Consider the following 13,133-nt stretch of genomic DNA (forward strand, 5'->3'; position numbering starts at 1 on the left):
GAATAAATAAAAATAACTTTATATATATATATATATATATATATATATCAAATTAATGCATTTTTTATTTAATTAAAGTGTTTTTATTTATACCCATTATATATGCATTTATTTATTTAAAAGTATTTACATATTTATTTACTGTATATATAAATTTTTTGTCATTTCAGTTTTTCAGGATACATCACATTACGTCCTCTGTGTGTGTTCTACGTTATTTACCAGGAAACTAACACTACTACAGGACATTTACCTTTTGCCTAGTGCCTACATGTCTGATGGATGGCTTTATGACTTTATTCCTGTCCTCAGCGTCAGTGGGAGACTAGCCAATCAGATCAGAGCTCAGTAAGTGACCTCCCTCTCTCTCTCATGCCTTTCCTATCAGTTCCCCTCTGTATGTCACTTTGATCTTATTTCTCTTATTTCTCATGTCAGTATATAAGAAGCTGATCAGAGGTTCACAGATCAAGTTGTGACATGGTAATATCTCAGCTTACCCCGATTGTATTCATTAATTCTCTATATCATTCATTTTTTTAAACATTTTTTTCTTAAGAGCTCATTCAATTTAATATTTATGTTGCGTAAACACGCTTATGAAAGCTACAGAGTCATAGTTAAAGAACTGTCCACAAGGGGGCGTTTTGTTATGAATGACTCCTCACTTACTGTAGGGTCTGAATCATTTAAGCTATCTATTTTAAGTGCTTTATTGAATCACAAAACACAAATTTCAGGATAATCTAAGATTAATTTAGATATCTGTAATGTTTTAGATTGTACTAAAGGCTACAGCCAAGTAATATAAAATGTTTTAATGTTTTAAAGTCTCTTCTGCTCACCAAGGATTCAATTTGAAATAGAAATACGTAAATATGTAAAATAAATGTGATGGCATTTAATGTTTTATAGATAATACATATTGTCAATATGCTAATAATCTACATGTCAGTGTCTGAGCAAAAATATGAAATGATCTTGATGCTGCAACCACATTTTACATATGAACTACTACAATAATTAATGAAATCACAGTGTTTTAGGGAAAAAATCTAGTTGTTGTTTTTACATATGAACTTTAATTACATTTAATCCAGTGAAACAAATGATGCACCTACAACCACCCAAATGTTTTTATTTTTTAAAAGGCCTGTGCTAATTCAAGCAAAGGTCAAAGGTCATCAATCCTCAGGCACATGCTTTTGGATGGCATGATGTTGTGTCCTGTTGTCGGCTGGCACGTCTGTCTCAGAAGCTGATAATGCCCAATGAGACCAAAGCCATTCATGGCATTCATGGGTAAATGCCCCTGGCAGGCTCTGTAATCTTCCTGTCTGATGCATGTCTAGTATAGCTAGGATAAGCTGCAATATGGAGTCTATAGTCAATATAAGCATTTTCAAATGCTGAATTTATGCCCAAATGATCAGTCCCTCTCACATGAGCAGTGGTGGAGCAGCATTCCAGGATTTGGCCCCGCGCCGAACGCCATACCTACGGCTCCATGCTTTTTGCCTGCCATAAAATTTCAGAGGGTCTGGATGTTCACGGTGTGCGGGCCGCTCGCTTTCTAGCGCTCTGTGCCCACGCCAGGCAGCTAAATTCAGCATTAGAGCTGCACTGACTAGGGAATGAACCCCGCAGCAGATCTGGGCGATAAGCACACTCCTGCTGCAGCTGCCTGATGCTAAAAAACAAAGGAAACATAGAGCGGGGTCCAGAAGTCTGGGACTCCCAAAGAAAATTGTACTACAGTACTGCATTTTTGCATTTTTATAATTTAATTTAGATTTTTTCCCCATTATTAATTATATTATCAAGATAAAAAATTATTATTTCAGAAACATCACATATTATTATTTCATGATATTATTCATATTATTAAGTTTTATATCTCTGACAGATATAGACCATTACACCAACAAGGACTTTATTGACATTGTATTCTAAATACATAAACATTATTATGGATGTTACATTATTTTGCTTACTGTGTTTACCGTGGTAAACACGTACTGAAGTTGCGTTTGTTCTCGTGTGTATCGCGTGACTTTTCAGTTTCAGTTTTCTAAGTAGTAAGGTGTGACCAAAGCCAGGTAAAGTACTTGTTTACTGTGTTTTCAAGTACTTGTTAGAAGAAGCCGTCGAGCAACAGAAGAGGACAGCAGCTTGTAAGTGTTTTGTTTCTTTTCTCATTCGATTTCAGCGTGGCTGTAGTTGCTAGGAAACATTGTTTTGCTTACTGTGTTTACCGTGGTAAACGCCTGCTGAAGTCGCATTTGTTCTCATGCATATCGCGTGTCTGACAGACATTCCTGGCTGGATGAAGGGCCATCACCTTCAACTCAACCTTGCTAAGACACAACTCCTCGTGGTCTCAGCCAACCCAGCACTTGGTCTCAGCCAACCCAGCACTTCATCACAACATCTCTATAGTGAAAGTGAAAGTGAAAGTGACGTGACATGTGGCCAAGTATGGTGACCCATACTTGGAATTAGTGCTCTGCATTTAACACATCCAAAGTGCGCACACACACAGCAGTGAACACACACACACTGTGAACACACACCCGGAGCAGTGGGCAGCCATTTATGCTGCGGTGCCCGGGGAGCAGTTGGGGGTTTGGTGCCTTGCTCAAGGGCACCTCAGTCGTGGTATTGAAGGTGGGAGAGAGCACTGTACATTCACTCCCCCCACCTACAATCCCTGCCGGTACGAGACTTGAACCCGCAACCTTTGGGTTACGAGTCCGACTCTTTAACCATTAGGCCACGACTATACAGCTAGGTTCGTCAACCACAACTCCTTCCAGGACAGTCAGGAACCTTTGAGTTGTGATTGATGATCAGTTCCTATCAGAGCAGGCCACACAACTCCTTGTCCAAGCTCTTGTTCTCTCCAGACTGGACTATTGTAATGCTCTCTTGGTGAGCCTTCCCGCATGTACTATCAAGCCTCTGCAACTGATCCAGAATGCAGCATCGAGAGTGGTCTTCAACGAGCCGAAGAAAGCTCACATCACACCTCTCTTCATTAGTTTGCACTGGCTGCCAATAGCCACTCGCAACAAATTTAAGGAACTGATGTTTGCCTATAAGACAACTACAGGCTCTTCACCAATATACCTAAACTCACTAGTTCAGACTTATGCGACCTCCAGAAGCTTGCGTTCTGCAAGTTAACCATGCCTCATGGTGTCATCCTAAAAATCGCTCTCATGGATCTTTTCCTGGACTGTTCCCAGCTGGTGGAATGACTTGCCTATCACAATTCAAGCAGCTGAGTCATTTTCAAAAAACATCTAAAGATATCTTTTTCGTCAGCACCTGACCAATTAATACCAGCACTTAACTATTCTATTCGGTTCGGTTTTTTCTAATTTATAAAAAAAAAAAAAAAAAAAAAAAAAAAAAAAAAAAAAAAAAAAAAAAAAAAAAAAAAAAAAAAAAAAAAAAAACTTGCTATGTGTACTGTGCTAGACTAACTGAGACTTGTCACATTACTTGTATACTGTTGCTATCTTGTTAGTCTGATTGCTTCTATTGTTCTCCTCGTTTGTAAGTCGCTTTGGATAAAAGCGTCTTCTAAATGATTAAATGTAAATGTACATGTAAATGGTCCCACCTTTGCATCTATATCAGCTTCTACTCTTCTGGGAAGGCTTTCTACAAAAATTTGGAGTGTTTCTGTGGAAATTTTTTGCCCATTCATCCAGTAGAGCATCTGTGAGTTCAGACACCAATGTTGGACAAGAAGGCCTGGCTTGCAGTCTCAGGGCTCTGCGTAGGCCAGTTAAGGTTTTCACACCAAACTCATCCAATCATATCTTTATGGACCTTGCTTTGTGAACTGGGACACAGTCATGCTGGAATAGAAAAGGAATAGAAAACTGTTCCTACAATGCTGAAAGAAAAGCATTGTCCAAAATATCTTGGTGTGCTGAAACATTAAGAATCACCTTCTCTACCTTCTATCCCAACCCCTGAAAAACAGCCTCCTAACCATTATCCCTCATCCACCAAACTTTACAGTCAGGTAGGTAACATTTTCTTGGCATCCACCAAACCCAGACTTGCCCATCAGACTGCCAAACATAAAAGTGTGATTCACTCCACAGAACAGGTTTCCACTGCTCCAGAGTCCAGTGGTGATGTGCTTTACATCACATCCATAGCTTGGCTTTGTACTTGATTATTTGAGGCTTGCATGCAGCTGCTCAGCATGGAAACCCATTCAGTGAAGCTCCTGCCACAGTTTTTGTGCTTATATTAATGCCAGTTGAAGTTTGAAGTAGTTGAAGTAGTAGAGCATTGGCGACTTTTACACACCATGCATCTCAGTGCTCTCTGGCACTCTGGCAGCTCCAGCAATGAGCTGTCTTTGACTAAGGGCGTAATTTTGAAAGCGTTTTAATCATGCGTCTCACGGGAGATCGACGCAGCTTCTATGCGCGAAATCGCAAACCCGCACAGCAGACACCACAACCCTCCAACCCCTCAATAATCCTTCACAGTTAATGCATCAAATGGGACGATGCGCCAACAACACCCCCGACTTTAAGACCATGACACCCACTTACACGTGTTCAGATGGACGGGCCAAACACACTGCGGGGGATTTTATGTTCGTCTTGCTTTTTTCATGGGGCATTTTGTTTTTTCGTTCGCTCCGTGACATTTGTTCTTGCAGCTGAACATGTGGAGCACAATTTCTTGTTTCTTCCAGGACGGTGCAGCTGTGGTGCAAATGATACTTAATCCATTTGCTTTGGGAGGATTAGGCTGGTACAGTGTGTGTGGAGTGGATGCAGGGGGTTCAAGCTACCCCATGGGTCATATTAACCCTACACAACCAAAAGTCCTCACGCACCCCTGGTACTTTCTTTTGACATGGACTTAGAAGTAGGCCATGAGTCACGGACTGACCATTAAGCAGAGAAACAGAGTTTTCGACAGGCTAATTGGCCTGTTGTTTGAAAGCACATTCATAATAGCGAAGAATGTTGCTTGTGTATAATAAGCGGCTGTGTTACAGGATATTGCATCATTTTGTCTTTTCTCACATTATTATCTCTTTATCCGCAGGATTTTTATTGTCAAATGTCATAGGAAATTTTGTAGAATTCAGTTCATGGGTTGGAATTTAAACTGGCTGCATCCCACAGGAAGTTAAACTGGAATGACAGGAAGTAAATTGTAATATAGTGCATTAGTGCTCGCCCACTTTTTTTAGCGGCGTTGGTTTTGGAACTTTTTTTTTTTCATACATTTTTCCCATAGGGTTTAAAAAAAAAAAAAAAGCTTTGTTTAAGATTGTTAAACCACAAACCAAACCAACCAGCTATGAGGTGAATCACAACATTACAAAACTTTGGTTTGAAGCAAAAAAAGTATTTGAAAATCGGAAGACAAAGGTAAAAGTCTGTGTACTCAATGGCTTTAGTAAAACTATTCAACGACCTCAGAGTTCACAGTAGGTCTGTCTTTAATGGTTTATAAGTAATTGTTAAAAATCAATTTCCATTTTTTTACTTCCAGACCACAAGTGTTGTACTAAAACCAAGAACCAAGTTAGCATTTTCGAACTTCCAGTTTAATTGTGCTGAAGTCAATTGCTTTTTCTTAAATGGGGTTTTGATTAAATGCCTGAAATAAGGCCAGTGGCGAACACAAGCTCAATATATTTTTACATTTTATTCTACAACATAATATACATAAGTAATAACCCTTGTATTTTTTTTACCTTTTACTTGTCTTGAACAAGGCAGTTGCTAACAAGTGGCTAAATGGGACTAGAGGTTGTTGACATTAATGATATTTTGCATAATCTCAGCAAACAGGTAAAACTCATCTACACAATAGTCCACTTTCACAGTCTCATTGTGTTTATAATTGTGCTATACTCAAACTTTCAGGGAAAATGAAGGCTGAATAAAGACTGAAAGAGTTGACGAAAGCATAATGGTGGTGATGTTGAAGTAGTAATGTAGTTCATTTATAGCCTACATTTAGTTTTTACCTCTGACAAATACAGAGTTCTGGCATGAAACTCTAGATGGCACAGTCCGATAGGTCTAACTCAATCTGACGTAATGACATCATTATCACATGGCTCAGCTGATTGGTTCTCTCCCGTATCGGTAGCCAATGAGCTCGCTGCTCACTTGCTCTGCCGCAGCAGCGTAGCAGATCTATTCCGCCAAGACCGAATACATTAACATTGTCATGTACATTACCATGCCAATCCCTCCGAGAGTTGTCATGACAGAATTATATTTAGGCTTCAAAATTCATAAAAGTTGTGTTTATTTGTGAAGATTTTCGTGATTAACAAAAATCTTAACTTTTGATGGCCACAGAGTGCAAAAATCGAAAACAATTGAAAAATCCTATTGCTTTTCATTGAGGTGACCAGGGTAATGCTAGTGAGTTGATCTCCAAAAATATGTGAAGACTTTCAACAGATAATGGAATTCTGGGAAAGTAAGTAAGTATTCTTCCAACTTGGTCTATAAAACTTGGTCTATAAAACAGTCCATCTGTGTGCACGGCCTTTAAAAACTTCAAAATTCAACACTTGTTAACATAAAAAATGTTAACTTCCAAACAACACAGCCAACTCAACATTCAAAGTCTGCCTTAAACTTTTTTTTTTGTTTTTGTTTTTTGTTAAAAGTTGATACTTGAGGCCATATACAATTATTTATTTATTTATTTAAATTATTAGGACCCACCAATGTTTTTAGTTGAGTTCAAATTGGAAGTAAACAACAGACAAAACAAAACAAATTAGCATGTGGACCAATTTTTTTTTACAAAATTTTGTCTTGAAATTTGCGCTGCTGTCAATATAATATAATAGGACTATTTCATTTTGAGGATTACTTATTTATTTATTTCCATAAAACATAAAACAAAACAAATTAGCATGTGGGCCAATTTTTTTTTACAAAATTTCGTCATGAAATTTGCGCCGCTGTCAATATAATATAATAGGACTATTTCATTTTGAGGATTACTTATTTATTTATTTCCATAAAACTAAGTGCCTAGATGATTTGTTCATTATGCTTCCAATTCTGAGAAAATTTAATATTAATATTTTTATTGTGAGAAATAGAGTGAAGTTGACATTCACTGATTGATGGTTTCATTTAATAACAACTTAATTTTTTCCCCCTCACATAAAGCTATCATATGGCTTCAGAAGACTCAAAATATAGTGCTCAAGATGCTTTTGTGACTTTTTGGATGCTTGACTGACATAAAACTGACTTTATATGATGTGCAGCTGCATGAAGATTCTTTAAAATAACACATCATTTTGGAGCAAAATGAGAGATGATATAACTTAAATTTCTTGCTTAACTAGTCCTTTAAATTGGGAAGATGTACAGAAGAAGTTGATCCCTGAAAGAAACTCCAGCTCATGTCAGAAGAGAGTTTGGATGAGCACTTTGAAGTACTACATTTCAGCGGTGGCATCAAGCATGGGATGGGGCTCAACATTCTCTCTGCTTCTATCATGGACGTGAATCATTTTAATACACAGAATATATTGATTTCCACAGGAAGACGTTAAACCCCCTTGAAAATTGTGTAGGTAATTCGAGCCCTCGCAGCAGAGCGGCAGGATTTCTGCAGCACTGAAAGACTTTTGTGTGCACATGTTGCTCCCTTCGCACTTGAAATCTGCATGCCGTGGCAATCGTGTGGTCCTTTACCAGTTACTCTCTCTCCACTGATGTTGTGCCATGAGTTAGCGTGATGAATGCTGCCTGGTACTTTAGCGACAGCTGCAGCAGGTGAATGCCAAAGTTTCGCTTTGATTCCACCTTGCCTCTGATGCTCCATTTCAGATTGAGTCTATGAGACACCAATGTTTCTTGTCAGGCTGCCAAAGCTAACATGGTCAAGAAAGAGTTCACCTCAAAATGAAACGGTTCTCATTTTGTCATGATTTACTCATCCTCATGTTGTTTCTTTCAGGATTGGTTTCTTCTGTGGAACACAAGAGAACATATTTTGAATAATGTTCATGCTGCTTATTTACACAATTAAACTAAAAATTATAATATTATTTCTGCAAAATTATATTATGTTGTGCATTTTGCAACACTTTCAAAGTGAAATGAAACAGATGAACTTGTATCTAGTAACATTGTATTACATTGGTTGTTGTATGTATCGCGGTGCTAAAAGCGCTAATCATGTTTAAAAATAACATACCACCTACATTACAATACAAACTCTACCCTAAACTTAAAAGTTGGTATTGACAAAACCAAATGTAAGATAAAAACACATTTGCTGACCATGTAATTTCAATTTACAAGCTCTTTTATCAATTGTCATGAATCATGTTTCACGGGACTCGTACCGAAGCGCTCGGGATCACAAGTGCAATGCTGCACCAGGTGCGCTATCGAGCAAGTTTACTACAGCAGAAAAGCCATACATATGGAGCTGTTTATGTGATGCAAACATCAAAATGTATAGTCTACAAATCATGCACTATGGTAAAAGTGTTTTGAGGTCATAGCAGAGTATTGTGCAAAGAACTGCATGACAACAAATCTGTTATTTTATAATATCCCGCTGTAATCATAATTTGTTTGAACAGGAATTAAAGTTGTTGGTGTTTTACTGCCACTAATGTTCACTTCAGCTGGACTCTGCAGTAAATTCTATGTAGAAGTACTTTTTGGAGTTTTGCAAAAGGCCACAGTAAATATAAAGTCACATTTACTGTTGTTCTGTACAAACACAAAAAGGGGGTTTTCACAGTAATGCCACAGATGAACCATTTTTGGTTCCCCAAAGAACCTTTAAGTAAACAGTTCTTAAAATAACCTTTTTTTCTTAGTGCAGAGGACATTTTTAATGATTTAAAGAAACTCTTCCACTATAAAGAACCTTTTGTGCAATGGAAAGTTTCCATGGATGTTAAAGATTCTTCATGAAACCACTGTTGCCAAAAATACATTTTTAAGATATTTCACGCAATCTGGAATTTCACGTAAGGGAAGATATCACAACAGATTCACAACGAGTTTGAGTTGGTCTCACAGAAATATGAGATTGACAGTTCTACCAAACCTGATTTCATCATCCAGCACATACTGTACAACTCAGTCAACAGGAATCCCAGGACACCGTGTCATTGCTTCTGTACGCTCATTTGGTTTACATTTCTGGATCTTGCTAAGACTGGAAGAATTCGGTTTCTACCTATAGTAAAAACACAAAGGTCAGAGAGCAGGAATGAACAGATCGATTCCATGTGTTTTGTGGTCTGTGTTCTTACCTCAAGTTTGGCAATGAAATCCCATGTGGCCTGATGAGTAAGACGTACTTTTGGTTTGAGTTATAAATTCAAGGCCACTTGTTTTTTGTTTTGTTTTTTGTTTTTTACAAATATTGGACAATTATTTTGATAACTGAAGAAAATCTAAAAAAAACTTTTATCAGATTTTAAGGATTATCACTAATATTTTTCAGGATTGAAAAGACTTTGTAGTGTTTTTTTTAATGAATTCCCTGTTTTGGGAAGATTTGTGCTGGATTTTGCAGCATTAGCATTAGCATTAGCCTTAGCATTAGCATTGCTAAAAGACAACTGTTTTACAGCTTTGCTGAAGATACAGTTGTCTTGACTTCAGCTTAAACAGTGTGAAACCGTACACCAATGCCCTTATATTTGAAGGTAAATGAAACTTGTGTATATCTCCACACTGGGTTGGACAAGTGTAGACTATATATGTGTGTGTGTTAAACCTGAACCACCTCAATGAGTAGAAAACCATCTGGGAGAAGCTGCTGTTGTCTCTTTGTAGGGCCGGGTCGAGGCTAACGGTCGATTTTACTGGATGTTTTATTGTCACGGTAAGTGACAGTTCCCTGACTGACACGAGGGAGGCTTTATTAGTGGCCACACATGCAGCCTGCTCAGTAATGCTTATTTGACATCCAACATTGTGGTTTTAGGATGCTTTTTGGTTTGGAGATGCTCACATCACGGCTTTCCTTCATGGCCTGTAATCATGTTTGCCATAGCTAAATGTGCTAATCTGGTTTCATGTACACAATGCAGGCTACAGAACGTCTCGGTTACTTGTGTAACCCTCGTTCCCTGAAGGAGAGAACGGAGACGTTACGTCAGTCGTGACTGACGAATTGGGATCTCGCCCGAGAGCCCAATCACCTTCGAGTGTAAACTAAACAAGCCAATGACAGTTGGCGTGCGTGTTTCGCCACGCGCACCCCGCCCCGCCGCGCGGGTATAAAAGGAGAGCGCGTGCAAACGCACATCAGTTTTTCGCTGAGGAGCCGAGACTACGTGCCCCGGCCGTACAGCGGTGGTACAGCAACTGTGGCGACGGGACGTAACGTCTCCGTTCCCTCCTTCAGGGAACGAGGGTTACACAAGTAACCGCCAGCTGTTTCTTCCAAACACTCGCGGAGATTCGTCCTGAGAAGGCTCGGCTCCGAAGCGAAAAGCTGATGTGCGTTTGCACGCACTCTCCTTTTATACCCGCGCTGCGGGGCGGGGTGCGCGTGGCGAAACACGCACGCCAACTGTCATTGGCTTGTTTAGTTTACACTCGAAGGTGATTGGGCTCTCGGGCGAGATCCCAATTCGTCAGTCACGACTGACGTAACGTAGAACGTGACTGACTGAAAGGGAACTATTATATACACTGTATATATACATATGTACAGTATCGACCTACAAAATGTCATTTTATGTTTAGTATAAAGCTTGGCATTTGATCAGGATTATGCAACAGTGATTGTAGAGAAGAAATGAACCAAATCACGTTTACAACATTAGTTCCAAATTCACCACATAATCTCAAAGTACATTACTTACAAATTGTAGTCAGTAATGTAATCTAGGTTACTCAGTTTAGGTAATGTATTCTAACTACTTTTGATTTACTTTTAGATTACTTTAGACCGAAATTGCTGAAAAGCTAATAATTAATGTACATGTATTGTGAAATTATTGAAAATATTAACTTTAAATCTCAGGGGGACTTCAAGTAAATATTTTATGTCAAAGGGGTTTGACTGACAAAAAACATTTGGGAATCTTTGCATAATTGCATCACATCATTTTTCAAGATTCAGATCATACAGAAATAGCTTTTAAGGTAATAACTGCATAATATTCATTAATAGCCTGATCTCATCAGTATTTGTAAGTAATCATAAGTAACCTTTACACACATTTTTGTTTTGGTTTTTGGATATATATGCAGTAATATGCAAACAAAACAAAAACTATTACAAATCATTCATAAAATTATTTGTGTGCTTACTTTTTTACTTGGGATTAGGTTTTAGATTTGGGTAAAATGATGTAACCCATCTAAAAAAAATGGCACTAGATATCACACAGAACAGAATGAACCGTTATAATGTCAAATTATGTAAATGTGATGGAATAGAAGTTATTTAATTAATCAAATTGATTAAATACAATAAAACCAACATGTTAATTCCATGAATTCAATACCCTATTAATCTAAAAGGATGTGTAACCTGTTGTACAATTTTAAAGTTGTAAAATACTTGTTTCGATTCTGTTATGATGTTAATTATTATTATTTGTGTTGAGTTGTGTTCAACTAATGAGATCACGCCGTTTCTTCATTATATTTTTCACAAGCCTTGTGATCTGCTCTGGTCAAAGACTCTGCTGACAGGTCTGCAGAGATCAGATGGAGACACAGCAGTGCAGCAAAACCAAACATTTCCTAGCAAAGGATTTCCACCAGGGAATTCAGGCTTCAGCGGCAGCTGCAGAAACAAGAGCCCTGTACCTGCGGACGTACTGGACTCCAGTCCAAGAGAGAGTGAGCCTTTAATCCACAAATGTTCTTCAGAAAGTGCTGCAGCCGTTCATACTGCTTGTGCAAGCCAAAATGTCTGTGAACGAGCATAGCTGCAACTTTGTCATGCAAAGGAAGTCTGGGTAATATTTTACATTATAGTGTCCAAGTTACACATATTGCATGTAAATATAAATACAGCTGAATAGCAGTATTATATAATTAACCAAATAATTACATATCAAGTATATTTTTACAATAATAAATGATACATTTAAAATTATTAAATGTACATTGCTAGTAAATTTCACAAATAATTACAAAGAAACTGCACGTATCACATTGAATTAAACATGTGAAGTAGAAAGACTAGTATTTTTCTTGTAAAACATACTCCAATAATCTTTCATAAAAAAAAAATAAAAAAAAATGAAAATATAATTACTGAATGATATAATTAATATAAAATATAATTATAACTGAAAATATAATTACAAACTTAAAAAAGAAAGATCTAAAAGATCTATTTCATGCGCAGCAGTAGTTATATGTAATGCAAAACAGTTCAGGGTAATATTTTATATTGTGTATTTTACTTATACGTATATTATTTATATTAATTATCATTAAGGATTAGCGTAAATAAACAACCAAACAAACAAATAAGATAAATATGCCATTCAAAAGTTTGAGTCATGTAAGATTTTTTAAATATTTTTTAAAGAAGTCTCTTCTGCTCATCAAGGCTGCATTTATTAGATAAAAAAATACAGTAAAAACAACAATATTGTAAAATATTATTAACATTTTAAATAGCTGCTTTATAGTTGAAGATATTGTAAGATGTAATTTATGTCTGTGATGCAAAGCTCATTATTTTAGTCTTCAGGGTCACATGATCCTTCAGAAATCATTCTAATATGCTGATTTGCTACTCAAGAAACATTTCTGATTATTATCATGCTGAAAACAATTTTTTAGCCACTCAGTGTGTTTTTTTCAGTATGTAACTTTTTTCAGGATTCTTTAATGAGTAGAAAGTTCAAAAGAACACATAGGCGGAGGGTGAACCAACTCCAGGGTAAGGCTAAAAGCAGCCAAATGTATTAAACATCATAAACCCGTCTTTTTAGGCAAGAAGTCATGTAGGCTAAAAAAAAAATTTTTTTTTATTGGGACTGAATTTGTATTTAACATGATTACAATTTAATAAAAACGTTAGAAATTGATAATTATATAACGTTTCCTTTCCACGGTTATTCAAACAGCGAATAAATTATATATAGAAAGTGA

General features: G+C 37.1%; 1 long non-coding RNA gene across 1 annotated transcript in view; it reads right to left on the bottom strand.

The window, feature by feature from the left end:
* Positions 1–255: 255 nt before the first annotated feature.
* The window catches only part of LOC107742068 (uncharacterized), a 24,520-nt gene continuing 11,642 nt past the window's right edge, over positions 256–13,133 (bottom strand). The window contains exons 2-4 of the long non-coding RNA XR_001640276.1: positions 3,996–3,998; positions 2,233–2,241; positions 256–267 (exon numbers count right to left, since the gene is read on the bottom strand). This is a non-coding gene — a long non-coding RNA (uncharacterized LOC107742068). The remainder of the gene's footprint in view (positions 268–2,232; positions 2,242–3,995; positions 3,999–13,133) is intronic.

Source organism: Sinocyclocheilus rhinocerous, unplaced genomic scaffold (assembly GCF_001515625.1).
Source record: "Sinocyclocheilus rhinocerous isolate Xijiao unplaced genomic scaffold, SAMN03320098_v1.1 scaffold135, whole genome shotgun sequence".
NCBI lineage: Eukaryota > Metazoa > Chordata > Actinopteri > Cypriniformes > Cyprinidae > Sinocyclocheilus > Sinocyclocheilus rhinocerous.